The following is an 18,250-nucleotide window of genomic DNA, read 5'->3' as shown; positions in this document are numbered from 1 at the left end:
CCTGCCCAAGCTGGTTGGGCTGGCAGCTACATGCGAACGGCGGTGGAGTCTTGGCTAGTGCAGGCCTGATAGTGGCCCTGCTGACGCCCTCGGCAAGGGCCTTGTTGGTGGCCCGGCAAGGGCCTTGCCGTGGCGTTGCAGTCGTCCCCGGCAAGGCGCTCGCCGGGGGGCTTGTGGATCTCCTCGGCAAGGATCCCGCCGAGGGTCACCGTCTTCTGGTTCTCATCTGATCTCACATATCTATGGTCTTTACAAAGATCTGCTTGCCACCACGGAGGTGCCTTCCGAGCCCTAGTTCCAATGTAGTTGGTTAGGTTGGAAACCGTGGGCTCAGGGGTGGCTCACTCTGTTGGCGTCGGGGAAGTCGCCCTGGCAAGGCTCTTGCCGGGGCCGCGGGGGCCGCCCCGGCAAGGGCCTTGCAGGGGAGTCCGCCTCGCCCTCTTGCACTTTGGTGTTTCTGGTCTTGGCGTTGCCTTTGGCTTCTTGTGCTTTGGCTTCTCTCTGGCTCCCCTCCTCTACCCTGCTTAGTGTGGCCGCTGCGCGCGGCTCTGACTGCCCGTGCACAAGTAAAGAGGTACAAAAGAGTGCCCCTACTTTTGTACACCGACATATAGCAATTAAAACTGGACATATTCTCTTGACAAAACAAATCATGGGTTCCCCCTGTGAAGAGGCACGACAAAACAAATCATGTGCTTCCTCACTTGGTACAGATGGGCTTGTTCCCGTGGGAAGAGCACGGACCCTGGATGCACTCCATGTTGTCGCAGATGGGCTCCTTCCCATTGGAAGAGGACGACTATAGGGTGCCCTTCCTGATGTCACAGACGAGCTCTTTCCCCTTGGAAGAGCCAGAGAGGGTGCCCTCCTCGTGGTCGCCATCGATGAGGTCTGACTTGGAAGTTGTGGATCCCAAGCCAGCGTCGCGGAACGTGTCCTTCAAAAATGATAAAAGGGGCTGGATGTGATGTAGGGTAGCAAATTCTTGGCAGTGAGCCAGAGGAGATCAGCGGCGGGGCCATGGATGAGATCGACGGTGGTTGAACCCAAGGGGTTGGGGGTCAGCCACTTAACCTGTGACATAGCCCGCCTCAGGTTGTCGCTGTCGATGATCTCGATGTCGTAGCCGGCGTTCATGACATACCCGCATACTTTAGCCCGCGGATTGAGTGCCTACGGCCAGTAATGGTCGTCGGCTTCCTCGGCGACGTCGGGCAAAGAGACCGCGATACACCTCTTTCGGGCTAGTCACTCCTCGAGCTCCATGGGAAGCGTAGCCGGGCTTAGGCTGCGAAGCTCTGGAGTGGGGAATGGGGATCGGTGGGAAAGAGGGCATTTGGAAGACGTCATCTAAGAAACTCAGGGCGGCCTGGGTATGGAGATCGGTGGGTAAGCTGCATGGGCAAACCGGCTGATGTTGACAATGGAGGCCTTGCGGCGGCGGTGGCGGCGCCCTAGCAAGGGTTTCGAGCGTGGGAGGGTGTGTGTGTGCGCGCGCGCACGCTCGAGGAGGTTTTGTGTGTGTGTGTGTGTGTGTGCGCGCGCGCTCGAGGAGGTTTTGGTGTGTGTGTGTGTGTGTGTCTGTGTCTGTGGAGGGGGGCGAGGGGTGTGTTTGAGGAAATGACGGGGCTACTGAAAATTTTACTGTGCGGAAGTCAAACACGGGAGTGAAATGCGGGGGCTATTGAAAATTTGGATGATAGTGCATCCCACACGGTCCGAAGATGAGAAGCGTGTGTTATGAAATGTAACAACCCTCGAGGCAGGCAGATATTTTCGAGGGATGCAGGCGGGAGCCGGAACAAGAAACATCACACACGGTCGAAAGATAATAACCGTGTGTTATCAAACAGAAAGAAGCTACAGGCGGGTAGATATTTGAGGGGAAGCCTAGTGGAGCCCAATCTACTACGCGGATGTGCGTGGCAGGGGCACCGGCGTGGCACATGGTTAGTGTGAGTGATACCGTGTCTGTTGCGTCATCTGACTTCTCTAATGTTCATAAATTTGATGAAAAATGACGCGGGAGAGGGTCGGAACACGAACATGCTTGCATGTGGGCCAAATATATGTATGAAAAGGGTGGTTTGATGTTCAAATACCAAATGCAACTTCGATGTGGCACCTATCTCGCCAAGCTCTCGGTATTGCTTGCCCCCACCTCATGTCGGCGGGAAGGGAATCCTAAGCTATGAAAGCATGCCCCCCATGGAGGTTCACCTAGCAAGGTGCGAAGTAGCAGTCCCCCGCACACACCCACTTTCAGTCGGCGGGCCAGAGAGGCATCTCACCAAGATGGATCATAAAACGGACCAAGAATAATCCACCTTGGTCGTACAACCTCTCTATTGTTGTTGGTCAAAGTGATGGCCGTCCATGCGACCCCGGAGATGGGCTAGCTCACCAATAATCATGCAAGTAGCTAGTCCCCGAAGACAACCACTGCCTTTGTGTGGCCCAAACATATGTATGGAGATATGTGTTTAAATACACAATGGAACAACTTTGATGTGGCACCGTGCTTTCGAACCAGAAATCCCCACACTGAGTGATGGTTAGTTGACACTGCATATGTATCTCACACCACACTTCAAGCCAATGACGGGGATTCATGCATGCATGCGTGCATAGTATGCGCTGAAACTTAATTAGGTCTGAATCTCACCATGACCTATACTACGATAACACGAACCAAAGGAAGAATCCTCCATGGTAACCTATCTTGTTATCGGTCAAGGCGGTCATGGATGTCCATGCGGGCCCACAAATATATAGGCTTGTCGGCAATGACCATGTGAGGGATTGTACCATGCGAAGACAACCACTACATGCATATGTATGGAGGTGATGCGTGCATGCATGTTTGAATATCATTTCACAACATTGATGTGGCGCGTGTGTCGAAAATCATACAGTCCGCACACAGAGCAAGATCGGTTCATGAGGTGTCATGGTACTAGCCACTTCGACTCGATGGGAGGGATTCACGCGTACACATGCATGTGTGTGCTAAAACTGTATCATGTCATCCCACAGCATGCACTACAAAAAAATACACTTCCGTGATGATACGTGTTTGTCACAGTAGGTCACGTTTTCTGTCATGCATGTACATCCATGACAATTTTATGACAGAATCAAGATAGTCATACCTGTGCTGTCGTACAAGTGTTCCATGACATTACCAAAATTATCATCATGGAAGTGTCCACTTCCATGACGATAAATCCCACATCATAGAAGTGCTTTCGTCCAGGGTGACCGACACGTGACATCGACTGTAACGGGTCGCCGTTAAGCTATCAGGTCCGGTTTTGGATCCGATAACCCGTTAGCAGCCCTGACCAATGGGGATTTTCCACATGTAAAATTCTCATTGGTCAGAGGAAACACGTGTTTGCTCATCGTTGGGACACATGTCATCCACTCATTGGACAGGAGGCGCCTATGATACGTCGACATGTGGCATGGCCCAACAGAGGCCCATTTCGGTGAAAAGGCCGGCCCAGCTAAAGGCCCACCATGTTTTTTCACACACTAGTGGGCTGGCCCGTTAACAGCCTGCCATGTTTTGGGCCAAGTTGAGGCCCATTGCAGATCAGGCCCGTTCACAGCCTGCCGTGTTTTGGGCCAAATTACGGCCCATATCAGATCCGGCCCGTTACCAGGCCACTGTTCTTTTGGGCCCATTCTAAGACAGATTTGAATTTCAATCTGTTAAATGTCTGTTAACCAGTTCGGCCCGATAATAGTTTCGGCCTGTTAGCGGCCCGTGGTGCATCTGGGATGTTGTCGGCCCAGTTTAAATTTAGGCCCTTTAACGACCCATGCAGAAACTGGGCTATTTCTTGTCCGAAGTAACTTTAGGCCTCTTAACGGCTCGTAGTGTTCGTGGATAAATTTCAGCCCAACAAGCCTATCGGCATATTAATGGCCCGTGGAACAGTTGGCCCTAATTACAGCCCGCGTTGAATCCGACCTGCTTACTGCCCATCTGATAATGGCCCGTGACACTTTTGGCCCTATGGCCCACGTGGATACCGGCCTGCTTAAAGCTCATAATTTTATTGAGCCAAACAGGCCCGAGATATATTTTGGCCTCTTAACTACTCGTCCTATTTGGGCCAAACATGGGCTTTAGGCAGTTTCGGCCTGTATTGGCCCGTGAATTTTTCGGCCCAACGTTGTCCCAATCTAGGTTTTAGCCTGTTAGAAGCCCATGGTATTCTCTGGCCTAGCTGGCTAGAAATTTACTCGGCCTGTTGAAGGCGGGAAACTACTATAGGTTTAGACCTGCTAATGGCCCAAGATGATTATAGGCCCACGTTTTGGCCCATATGAGTAACGGGCCGGCCTGAAGACCACCAACATTGAGATCCACCGAACCTTCCGGCCTAAATTACAGCATACCGACCAAAGAATAAACCTAGACTATACAATAAAGAAATTACGACATATTACATCCACTGGGAATGAAAGTTCGTTACCGGTGATAATAAAGCGCAACGTGACCGCGGATTGCATACACTGGGCATCAAAGGTCGCCACAAGTGCATATAAACGCGTCGACAAAAGAATATACAAAACTGAGAGCACTTCAGAAGGCACTAGGCCTGGCCGGGACGGAGCCTTGCAAGCAGCCGAACAAGCTGATGAGACCTTAGTTGTGTCAATGATAGATGCTCCATCCCTAGCTATATGGCACCATAGTGCGCAAGGCAGTCCTTTGACATCTTCTTTGCATCTTTGACTTCAAGTCGGAGCTGAGCTGAAGCAAGCCTTACCGCTTTAAGTTGAGACTGAAGAAGTCGAACTGATTGAGGCAACGACTTCACAGAGGTTGTCTCACACCTGCTGGTGAGTAGCTTCCACTCACTGTATTCATCAACACAGGACCTTGGGGTCATCTCGCTGTCCTCAATATGATTTGGCTCACTATCTTCCCTATAGTTCTGCCTGGCATAAGAGATACGACTCTGAAAGAGAAACAAGGAGACACGTAATAGGTTTCACAATTATATATAAGCAAATAAATGGATCTGTTCTGCATAAGGAACATGTTTTTACAACTACAATTTAAAAATGGTAGTTGTTGCAAACATCCAATCAAATGTAAACAACAAAGTAAACAACAGTGGAGGAAGGCTTGAGAAGGATGAACTTACATTGCATGTTAACACGGGTGGACAAAGCCCCTCTCCATGTTGATGGAAGGATAATTCAATAAATTCCCCAAAGAAAATTCTTTATAAGTGTTGCCATTATTCTACATTTTGCAAAGAGTAAATATAGATCAAATAATATTGGAAGAAACAGAGGCTAATGAAGCTCAGGTGCAGATTGATGATACATAATCAAATAGCAATTAATTAAGTATAGGGTTAACATGCAACAGGTACTGACAAGAGGAATGCAGACATAACGTGTGTAGTGGCATTGGCTTTATTCAACATTTTTGTAAGAGTAAATGTAGATATGATAATTTGGAGAAAGTGGAGGGCAGGGCAGATAAGATGCAGAGTAATGCTAGACAATCAACTATCTTGCGATGCAAGTACAGTAATACCACCATCGTCCGTTATTACTTGTCGCTCAAATGGATGTATCTAGCACTATTATGTTCTAAATACATCCAATTGATCAACAATTAAGTCGATACAGAGGAAGTACATGACAACATGTACTTACATGAGCAATCCAAAACCTCATAACCATTTTGTTAATTCTACATTTATCAAAGACTAAATATAGATCTTATAATTTCAAGCAAAGGGAGGATAAAGAAGCGAACATTTACAGTGATGCTACATAATCAAACAGCAATGAGTGTAAGTATGCTGACAAAGGGCAAGTGGTACTAACAAGATGTAACATCCCAAATTTTCAATTTGGTATGTTATACACAGATCATCATTGCATATCATGTTTTATTGCATTTTGACAAATCCTCGATAAATCCTAAGAAACTCAAGGACCCTCGGAGAGAGTTGGGGATTTTCTTGAATTTTTCATATTTGATTTTCGTCAAATTATAAAACGAGGATTTTGGTTTTAATTATTTTCTCTCCGGAAAAATATTTCATTTTAAAAATAAACGAGAGGAGAAAATATGACTTCTCCAAAACCATTGAAATACTGGAGGAAAAATGTTAAAATCTTTTATTGGAATTTATTCGGATTTTATTTGCAATTTTTATTGCATTAAAAATGTTGCATGTTTTTCAAAATATTTATTTTGATTTAAAAAAATGTTCACCCTATTCTAGATTTTCTAACTAGTCGGGGAAAATTTATTTTATATTTTTCTGATTTTTATTTATTTTTCTGTGAATTATTTTCCGTGGAACTTATTTTTAAAAAAAACGCGCGACGCCCGACCGGGCCGCAGCCCAGCCGAGCGCCGGCCCGCCCGTGCCCTCTCCTTCCTCCGCACGGGAGAGCGCCGCCGCCGTGTCCTCCATGGACACGGGACCGAGCCGCCCCGGAGCTTGCCCCCTCCTCCAAGCTTGCTCCCCCCCTCTTTATATACCCCCCCTCTCTCTCCTCTCATCCCGCTGCCGCCGCCGCACTCGCCGAGCCGCGCCGCCGCACTTGCCCGCCGCCGCACGGGAGCCGCCGCCGCCGCCGGGAGTCGCCGCCCCTCGCCCTCGCCCGCACCCCCGCACCCCCACGCCCCGCCGGAGCCCTCGCCGGAGCCGCCCCGACGAGGTACTGCCTCGCTGCCCGTTCGTCGTTGCCGGTTTTTGTTAAAAAAACCTTTCGTTTAAAAAAAACTAGATCGGTTTTTTTTCGGTTTTATTATTTGGCGAACGTTCACCGAACCGTTCATTTTAACGAACGCGTTCGTCGGTTTTTCTCTGTTAACGAACGTCCGTTCTTTAACCGTTCGTCCGTTTTTCTTTTCGTCGGATTTTTCTGCGATTATCTCAGATTCGATTTCTGATCGAATCTTCGATTCTGTTTAACTTCTCGCTCGTTTATCGGAATCAGGCGATTCAAGCGCCTAGAGTTTCGTCTCGAAATTCTCTTTCCGTTTAACCCACTCAAACAAGTTTTTGCTACTGTAAAATTTGACCTAGATCCAGATTAGTAAACGAAGCTTGTTTCTTTCGCAGTTTGACTTTCGTTGCTTCGTTCGAGTTGATTCTTTTTGTAAACCGGAGTTCTTAAGTTGAACTTTCTGGTTGGATCTTTCATTCGAGTTTTACCTGTGCATTAGATGAGTACTGATTGTATGCTTGTTTGTTTGCGATAGAGTACCCGGAGTGTGCCGCTTGTTACTTCGACTCGTTAGGTTTTGCGGATCATCAGCAAGGCAAGTAACACTTTGATCATCCTTTTCATACCCAGTTTTATTGCATTAGATCTTTTCCTCAAACAATTGCATGATTAGGATCTAATTAAATTGTGGGTATTGGGAAGTAGTTGAGGTAGTACCTATTACCTGTTTTCTATTCAAACCCTTGGGAGTTACTTCTACGTTGCTTTTATTATTGCCATGCTATGCTCGTAGACGTGGATGGGTTTGAGTGATATTCATGACAGATGTGAGATGTTTATTAATGGTTCAACTTAAGGTGGCAACTAAAACTCACATCTGGGTGGATTGAGGCACCTGGAGAACCCAGTGTTGTCTGTTTGTATAAGGACCACCACCCAGGCTCAAAGGGATCATAAGATTATTCATGCTAGAAACTTCCGTGTGCAGCCACAAGCTATTATGGGCTCTAGCATAGTTGAGTAGGTTACACGATCTCTTGAAGAGGTGGGCTAGCAGATGTAGGGGAAAGTAGGTGTACCGGTCCATCTAGAGTAAAGAGTGATTGTTTCTGAAAGGCTGTGTCTCGGTCATCCGTTTCTCAAACATCATGCAGTGCGAGAATCAAGCGGAGGCGATTGAGTTTTGTGGGGAAAAGTGCGCAAACCTCTGCAGAGTGTACAAACTAATCATGGTTAGCCGTGTCCCCGGTTATGGACAACTTGAGTATCTAGTACCTGGATTATCATTTGAATCTCATCACCATGTTACTTTTAATTAATTTTGTTGGGTTAATGATGACACTTAATTGGGATTGAGTTGGAGGTACCATCTCAATGTTTCACAACCACCATGATAGTTAAATAAAATTTATTCCTTTGAAGTAGGATAAAATTATCTTTTCGCAAAACTGTAACCATAGAGCTTTCCACCAGCCATATATGCATGTAGTATAGCATCATTACTGTTTATTGCTCTCTATGTGTTACTTTGCCAGCATATCCTATGTGCTGACCCGTTTTCGGGCTGCAATGTTTCATGTTGCAGACTTTTCAGACGACGAGTAAGATGCCTTAGGTCGTGGTCTTATACTCAGTGATGCCGCTAGAGTTGATGGACTCACTTATCTTCCAAATCTTCCGCTGTTATCGTTGTTAGATGGCCTTAAGCCATGTTTATCATACTTAATCTCTTCGGAGATATTCGATGTAATAAGTGTGCGATGTCTACTCTGTTATAAATCCTCCATTTGTACTGTGCGTGTCAGCATTACTGATCCAGGGATGACACTGGTGCACAGCAGCACAGACCATTTGAGGTCTGGTCGCTACAAAGTTGGTATCAGAGCACACGCTGACTGTAGGACACGACCACTAAGCTTAAGCCCTAGAAAGCTTCTCTCTTCTCATTTCTGACCCCTCTCCTTTTTCTACTCTTTTAGGAATGGCGAATGCAAGGAGCAAGTTCATGCAACCAGATGAAGACACGCCGTTTGGTCGACATTTGAAGGAAGTCACCAAGTACTTGAACATAGGAATACCAAGCATCACCGGAACCTACAACGCCACATTACCTGAAGAGGAGAACTGGAAGATTCAAGTTATCATTCCAGGAAGGACGTTTGTGCCAATTACTGAACCCATAAGATTGGTTTTCGAAGCACCAACTTGGAGTTTAGGGAAGAGCATGGCCGCACACATCGCCATGGGACGCATTGGAGAAGTCTATCACCAGGAGCTTAAGGATACAATTTACCAAATTTGTGGACGCCGCGACGCGCAATGGGAGATGATCAGAACCAAGAAGGATGGATCAATTGCAGCTTTCATCCAGGAGCAGAACCAACATATTCGTCGCCAGGAGAACCAGATGTGCATGGACAAGGAAGAACTGAAGAAGGCATTAACGAAGATCAAAGAGCTCCAAGAAGAACTCAAGGCTACACGCGAAGATTATTTGGAGGAAATCAACGCACTAGTAGGGAAGAATGACGACCTGGAGAAGAAGATTGGAGTATTCATGGGAAATCCAGTGCCAAAACCAGAAGTCGACGAATGCACTTGTCCGGATAACTACATCATCATCGACGACACCGACTCAGAACCAAGTGAAGACGACTGGGTTGATGAAGCTGGAGCAGACATCATGGAGTCTTCAACGGATCAGAATTTCTAGTAGACCACCATATCAGTAGTAGTTTTCCCCCATTTAATAGTATAGTTGAAGCACTTTGTAACGCTAGTTAGATCGATTGTTTTGCCTTGTTTGAATTGATTGAGTGATATTGATTGATTTTTCTCATGAGCATATGGGTAGTGTTTTCTCTCTAGACCTCATTCTATTCTTAACTCTCATCTTTTCTAAACCTATCAGATGCCTCCGAGACGCGACACCGGATTTGTTTTCCCGCCAGAGATCACCCAGTTGATTCAGCAACAGAATGCCCTGATGCAAGTGTTAGTGCAGAACTAAGGCAACAACAACAACAACAACCCACCGCCACCACCACCTGTTCATCACTTAGCCCGTTTCTTAAGGCTAAACCCGCCGGTGTTTTCCAGTAGCACCGAGCCGATTGTTGTAGATGATTGGCTCCGCAAAGTTGGAAGGGAGTTGACCACTGCAGGATGCACAGATGCGGAAAGAGTGCGTTTTGCCGCACATCAGCTTGATGGACCCGCAGCATCATGGTGGGAGAATTATACAGCCACGCACCCTATTGACACTGTCACATGGGACCAGTTTCAGCAAGCTTTCCGTACAGCTCATGTTTCAACAGGAGCTATGGCTATGAAGAAGCGTGAGTTTCGCAACCTACGCCAAGGAGGACGCACCGTAGGCCAGTATGTGGAGGATTTTAGTAAGCTAGCACGTTATGCACCAGATGACGTTGCTACAGATGCTGCCAAGCAGGAGAAATTTTTGGAAGGACTGAATGATGAACTGAGTATGCAGTTGATGGTAGCAACCTTCAACAACTACCAGGAGCTGGTAGATAGAGCTCTCATGATTGAAGGGAAGCAATAGCAGATTGAAAACCGCAAGAGGAAGTATGGACAAGGGAAGTACAATTCTGGAGCCCAGCAGAAGCCACGATTTACCCCGAAGCCGGGAGGATAGTTTCAGCATACCCATGGAGGAGGTAGTTCGCACAACCATAATGGCTCCAAGAATGGTAATGGGAATGGAGGAGGAAACGGACAGAACTGCACCAACCCATCTACCCCAACCAAGAGGGATCTAAGTCACATTACTTGCTTCAAGTGCCAGAAGACTGGACATTATCCAACTGATTGTCCTGAAGCCCAAAATGGAAATGGCAATGGAAGCTCTGGGAAGAAGCCGAACCCGTTCAACAAAGGGCATGTGAACCACGTGAGCGTGGAGGAGGTTGAAGCTCAGCCTGATGCAGTAATAGGTAAGTTTTTGGTTAAGTCATTTACTGCAACCGTTCTTTTCGATACTGGTGCATTGCATTCATACATATCAAGGGGATTCGTGAATAAGTTTAAGATGTCCACCCAAGTTCTCAAAACCCCTATGTTAGTAACCTCGCCAGGAGCAGAGTATATGGCAACCCAAGGATGTTTTCAGATACCATTGGCCATTGGAAGGCATGTTTTCCCCTCGGACCTCATTGTTTTGGAATCGCAAGGTTTGGATGTGATTTTGGGAATGGATTGGCTATCGTTGTATGGAGGAAACATCGATTGTGCCAGCAAGACGATTTTGCTTACCACCCCAGAAGGAAAAAGGATCAAGTATGTATCCCGGCATATGCCGAAGAGGACTCAAGTAAATTCCTTATCAGGAGTTGTACAGGAGGAAGTACCAATGGTGAAGGATTATCCGGATGTATTTCCAGAAGAGTTGCCAGGCATGCCACCAGATAGAGACATTGAGTTCTTGATTGAACTTTTGCCAGGCACAGGGCCAATATCTAAGAGACCGTACAGGATGCCCGCAAAAGATTTGGAGGAGATTAAGAAGCAGATCAAGGAGTTACTGGATAAAGGCTATATTCGCCCAAGTTCGTCACCTTGGGGATCACCAGTACTTCTAGTGGAGAAGAAAGATGGATCGCTGAGGATGGTTGTTGATTACCGAGGATTGAATGAAGTGACCATCAAAAACAAGTACCCACTGCCGATGATCAATGATTTGTTTGACCGCCTACAAGGAGCTAAAGTATTTTCCAAGATCGATCTACGATCAGGATACCATCAGTTAAAGATTCGAGAGCAGGATATACCTAAGACGGCTTTTACCACCAGATACGGATTATATGAGTATACCGTTATGTCATTTGGTCTGACTAACGCACCTGCCTATTTCATGAACCTGATGAACAAAGTGTTTATGGAGTTTTTGGATAAGTTCGTCGTGGTTTTCATTGATGATATTTTAATCTTTTCCAAGGATGAAGAAGAGCATGAGGAGCATTTGCGATTGGTACTTGAGAAGCTCAGAGAACATCAGTTATACGCCAAGTTCAGCAAGTGTGAATTTTGGCTGAAGGAAGTTGGATTCCTTGGACATGTTACTTCTGGAGAAGGAATAGCAGTAGACCCTGCCAAGGTTGACACAGTGACAAGTTGGGAATCACCCACGACAGTTGGAGAAATCCGGAGCTTCCTTGGACTTGCAGGATACTACCGGAGATTCATCGAGAATTTCTCAAAGATTGCTAAGCCCATGACTAAGCTATTGAAGAAGGACACCAAATTCAATTGGACTGAGGAATGTGAAGCTAGTTTCCAAGAGTTGAAGAAACGATTGGTTACATCACCAGTGTTGATTCTGCCCGATCAACGCAAAGACTATGAAGTTTATTGCGACGCTTCTCGTCGAGGACTTGGAGCAGTGCTTATGCAGGAAGGAAGAGTTGTGTCATATGCTTCACGACAACTAAAACCCCATGAGAAGAATTATGCTACGCACGATTTAGAATTAGCAGCCGTGGTGCATGCATTGAATACATGGAGACATTTTCTCATCGGAAACCATTGTGAGGTGTATATATATCACAAGAGTTTGAAGTATATTTTCACGCAGAAGGAGTTAAATCTCAGACAGAGGAGATGGCTGGAGCTCATTAAAGACTATGATATGAGATTGCATTATCACCCAGGAAAGGCTAACGTAGTAGCAGACGCGTTGAGCCGCAAGAGTCATGTTAACACCCTCATGACAGGAGAGTTACCTCAGGAGTTAGCCGAGGACCTTCGCGAGCTATGTTTGGAGATAGTCCCAAGAGGCTATTTAGCGACATTGGAGATTCAGTCTACCTTGATGGAAAGGATCAGAGAAGCTCAGAAGACAGACAAGGAGATTGAAGAGATAAAGGAGAAGATGAGCAAAGGAAAAGCCAAGGGATTTCGTGAGGATGAGCACGATACCTTATGGTTTGAGGACCGCGTTTATGTGCCAAATAATCCGGAGATCAGGAAGTTGATTTTGCAGGAAGCCCATGATTCACCATACTCGATTCACCCAGGGAATACCAAGATGTATTTGGATTTGAAGAATACTTTCTGGTGGACCGGAATGAAGAAGGATATTGCGGAATATGTAGCAGTTTGTGATGTGTGTCAGAGAGTGAAGGCAGAGCATCAGAAGCCAGCAGGATTGCTACAACCATTGCCGATACCCGAATGGAAGTGGGATAAAATAGGCATGGATTTTATCACAGGATTACCCAGGACTCGTTCAGGCTATGACTCAATATGGGTTCTAGTCGACCGATTGACGAAAGTGGCTCATTTCATTCCAGTGAAGACCACTTACACCAGTTCCAAGTTGGCAAAGATATACATGACCAGGATCGTATGTTTGCATGGAGTTCCGAGGACCATTGTATCAGACAGAGGAACCCAATTTACCTGGAAGTTTTGGAAGCAGTTACATGAAACATTGGGAACCAGGCTGGAATTTAGTACAGCTTTCCACCCACAGACAGATGGACAGACCGAGAGAGTCAACCAGATTTTGGAGGACATGTTGAGAGCATGTGCACTAGATTATGGATCCAGTTGGGACGATAATTTGCCATATGCAGAGTTTTCGTATAACAACAGTTATCAAACCAGTTTGAAGATGGCCCCTTTCGAAGCCTTGTACGGAAGGAGGTGTAGAACACCGTTGTTATGGGACGAAGTTGGAGACCGTCAGTTGTTTGGACCAGATTTGATTAAGGAGTCTAAACAGAAAGTGAGGTTGATTCGCGATAGGCTCAAGGTAGCCCAGTCCAGGCAGAAGAGTTATGCTGATTCTAAACGAAAGGAGACAGTTCACGAAGTCGGAGACAGAGTGTATCTTCGAGTATCACCACTTCGAGGAGTGAAGCGCTTTGGAGTTAAGGGAAAGTTAGCGCCCCGTTTTATCGGACCATATAGAGTTTTGGAACGTATGGGAGAGGTTGCTTACAAGCTGGAATTGCCCGAAGGATTGTCTGGAGTACATGATGTATTTCATGTTTCTTAGTTGAAGAAGTGCCACGCAGAGATGGCTGAGATACCACTGAGAGATACTGTGCCACTGGAAGCGATTCAGTTGGAAAGTGATTTGACCTATGAGGAGAAACCAGTTAAGATTCTCGAGTATGCCAGCCGAGTTACCTGCAGCAAGGTTATCAAGTTTTGCAAAGTCCAGTGGAGTCACCACACGGAGGATGAAGCCACCTGGGAGCGAGAGGAAGATCTACGGAAGGACCACTCCCACCTGTTTTCTAGCCAACCCGAATCTCGAGGGCGAGATTCATCTTAAGGGGGGTAGGTTTGTAACATCCCAAATTTTCAATTTGGTATGTTATACATAGATCATCATTGCATATCATGTTTTATTGCATTTTGACAAATCCTCGATAAATCCTAACCAACTCAAGGATCCTCGGAGAGAGTTGGGGATTTTCTTGAATTTTTCATATTTGATTTTCGTCAAATTATAAAACGAGGATTTTGGTTTTAATTATTTTCTCTCCGGAAAAATATTTCATTTTAAAAATAAACGAGAGGAGAAAACATGACTTCTCCAAAACCATTGAAATACTGGAGGAAAAATGTTAAAATCTTTTATTGGAATTTATTCTGATTTTATTTGCAATTTTTATTGCATTAAAAATGTTGCATGTTCTTCAAAATATTTATTTTGATTTAAAAAAATGTTCACCCTATTCTAGATTTTCTAACTAGACGGGGAAAATTTATTTTATATTTTTATGATTTTTATTTATTTTTCTGTGAATTATTTTCCGCGGAACTTATTTAAAAAAAACGCGCGACGCCCGACCGGGCCGCAGCCCAGCCGAGCGCCAGCCCGCTCGCGCCCTCTCCTTCCTCCGCATGGGAGAGCGCCGCCGCCGTGTCCTCCATGGACACGGGACCGAGCCGCCCCGGAGCTTGCCCCCTCCTCCAAGCTTGGTCCCCCCTCTTTATATACCCCCCTCTCTCTCTCCTCTCATCCTGCCGCCGCCGCCGCACTCGCCGAGCCCCGCCGCCGCACTTGCCCGCCGCCGCCGCCGGGAGTCGCCGCCCCTCGCCCTCGCCCGCACCCCCGCACCCCCGCGCCCCGCCGGAGCCCTCGCCGGAGCCGCCCCGACGAGGTACTGCCTCGCTGCCCGTTCGTCGTTGCCGGTTTTTGTTATAAAAAAACCTTTCGTTTTAAAAAAAACCTAGATCGGTTTTTTTTCGGTTTTATTATTTTGCGAACGTTCACCGAACCGTTCATTTTAACAAACGCGTTCGTCGGTTTTTCTCTGTTAACGAACGTCCGTTCTTTAACCGTTCGTCCGTTTTTCTTTTCGTTGGATTTTTCTGCGATTATCTAAGATTTGATTTCTGATCGAATCTTCGATTCTGTTTAACTTCTCGCTCGTTTATCGGAATCAGGCGATTCAAGCGCCTAGAGTTTCGTCTCGAAATTCTCTTTCCGTTTAACCCACTCAAACAAGTTTTTGCTACTGTAAAATTTGACCTAGATCCAGATTAGTAAACGAAGCTTGTTTCTTTCGCAGTTTGACTTTCGTTGCTTCGTTCGAGTTGATTCTTTTTGTAAACTGGAGTTCTTAAGTTGAACTTTCTGGTTGGATCTTTCATTCGAGTTTTACCTGTGCATTAGATGAGTACTGATTGTATGCTTGTTTGTTTGCGATAGAGTACCCGGAGTGTGCCGCTTGTTACTTCGACTCGTTAGGTTTTGCGGATCATCAGCAAGGCAAGTAACACTTTGATCATCCTTTTCATACCCAGTTTTATTGCATTAGATCTTTTCCTCAAACAATTGCATGATTAGGATCTAATTAAATTGTGGGTATTGGGAAGTAGTTGAGGTAGTACCTATTACCTGTTTTCTATTCAAACCCTTGGGAGTTACTTCTACGTTGCTTTTATTATTGCCATGCTATGCTCGTAGACGTGGATGGGTTTGAGTGATATTCATGACAGATGTGAGATGTTTATTAATGGTTCAACTTAAGGTGGCAACTAAAACTCACATCTGGGTGGATTGAGGCACCTGGAGAACCCAGTGTTGTCTGTTTGTATAAGGACCGCCACCCAGGCTCAAAGGGATCATAAGATTATTCATGCTAGAAACTTCCGTGTGCAGCCACAAGCTATTATGGGCTCTAGCATAGTTGAGTAGGTTACACGATCTCTTGAAGAGGTGGGCTAGCAGATGTAGGGGAAAGTAGGTGTACCGGTCCATCCAGAGTAAAGAGTGATTGTTTCTGAAAGGCTGTGTCTCGGTCATCCGTTTCTCAAACATCATGCAGTGCGAGAATCAAGCGGAGGCGATCGAGTCTTGTGGGGAAAAGTGCGCAAACCTCTGCAGAGTGTACAAACTAATCATGGTTAGCCGTGTCCCCGGTTATGGACAACTTGAGTATCTAGTACCTGGATTATCATTTGAATCTCATCACCATGTTACTTTTAATTAATTTTGTTTGGTTAATGATGACACTTAATTGGGATTGAGTTGGAGGTACCTTCTCAATGTTTCACAACCACCATGATAGTTAAATAAAATTTATTCCTTTGAAGTAGGATAAAATTGGCTTTTCGCAAAACTATAACTATAGAGCTTTCCACCAGCCATATATGCATGTAGTATAGCATCATTACTGTTTATTGCTCTCTATGTGTTACTTTGCCAGCATATCCTATGTGCTGACCCGTTTTCGGGCTGCAACGTTTCATGTTGCAGACTTTTCAGACGACGAGTAAGATGCCTTAGGTCGTGGTCTTATACTCAGTGATGCCGCTGGAGTTGATGGACTCACTTATCTTCCAAGTCTTCCGCTGTTATCGTTGTTAGATGGCCTTAAGCCATGTTTATCATACTTAATCTCTTCGGAGATATTCGATGTAATAAGTGTGTGATTGCTACTCTGTTATAAATCCGCCATTTGTACTGTGCGTGTCAGCATTACTGATCCAGGGATGACACTGGTGCACAGCAGCACAAACCATTTGAGGTCTGGTCGCTACACAAGAGCAATGCAGAGCCAGTATTGTTGTGAGATCCTATGATCCTTTGAGCAAGGAGATTCATCTGAAATTAGTTTTCATACAAGAAAGAAGGTAAGGCACATCTGAAATTTAGGAGTTCAAATTTTGAATTGATATCATAGCCAGTACGTGATGCTGGGCTCTCAGCAGTTCTAATAGGGGTTTGGCCGGTGGAGTAGGGTAAAGTGTGGTACAGTTGGGCCTGTGTTTTCTGTGGCTGCTGATCTATCTGATTTATCAGGTATCACTAGCTTTTCCAAATACCTAGTTTGTACTCCTTGAGGATCTGCACTCACCCTCTTCCTTTTGGACATCTATTATGAAAGAACAACATTTGACTGAAAAAACATAGTATGATGACACATGGAATAGGTACAGAAAATGGATAGGTATGGCATATACTCATATATGATGCTTAAACTAAGCAAATGGTGTAACAATGTATAAGTAATGCAAGAGTTCAGTTGCAAAATATGTGCGACCAATAAACCTTGCCAAGTTAGAGCAAGCACCTTGATGGGTGAATAAGATAGGACATCCTCCACCATGCCACGTTTGCTAGCCAGTGGATTGTTCTGCAATATTCCTCTCGTGCGCCCATTCTCATATTCGTTTTGACAATGTTCAATACCTGACATGCATGAAAACATAAAAACATGTGAGATATATCTTTGTAATGTAGAAGTGATTCTAATCCAATACTGCCTCCTTGTAAACCCCTTTGTGCTATCTCTGCAGTTCTCCTGAGATATGTCATGCATGCTATAATTTGATGTGTGCATTAATATAATGTGGCCTACTACTCAAAATATGAGAGCTCCAGAAGTGATGATACTTCGCAGATGACAGCTTCAACATATAGTAAAGAAGAACAAGTCGACCTGACCTGACAGATTCAAAATATACTAAGGGAGAACAACTCGACCTGACCAGTCGACCGCAAATGTCTCTGCTACTCTTCCCACCGAGGAACATACTTATTAAAGAAGAGAAGAGGATCATCTTAAAGAAGAGCAGAAGAGCAAGAAGATTGAAGATATTACAAGTCTTTCTATACAATGCCAGTTGCCCACCCATGATGAACCAGAGCGCACAGAGAAATACTATTCCATCCGGTCTCTCCATATGTGGCTCACATGCATTTTGAAACTAAATAGGAACATTTAGCTGACCAATTAAACATCTCTCAGTTTTACAAATATCAGCATAATATCATATTCGAATTTGTACAACTAAGCTTGTTTAGCTCGATGGGTGGAGAAGTGCTATTATGACACGAACCACATAGGCTGATCGTGGTCATCATAAAATGGGGAAACCATAAGCATGATGAGTATGGTGTTGACTGTGGCAGTGGGATGGCAGATCTGAAGCTGCAAACCGCGCAAAGGGTAGTTAGCAACCGATGTTTGCTTTGAAATAACAACTATGATTTGGTATGGACAAGTAAGTACAGTCAACAAGTGACAAAGAAATGCAATTCTGC

Source organism: Aegilops tauschii, chromosome 4 (assembly GCF_002575655.3).
Source record: "Aegilops tauschii subsp. strangulata cultivar AL8/78 chromosome 4, Aet v6.0, whole genome shotgun sequence".
In the NCBI taxonomy this organism is placed as follows: Eukaryota; Viridiplantae; Streptophyta; class Magnoliopsida; order Poales; family Poaceae; genus Aegilops; species Aegilops tauschii.
The sequence above is the reverse complement of the archived record's forward strand: the minus strand, read 5'-3'. Positions refer to the sequence as shown.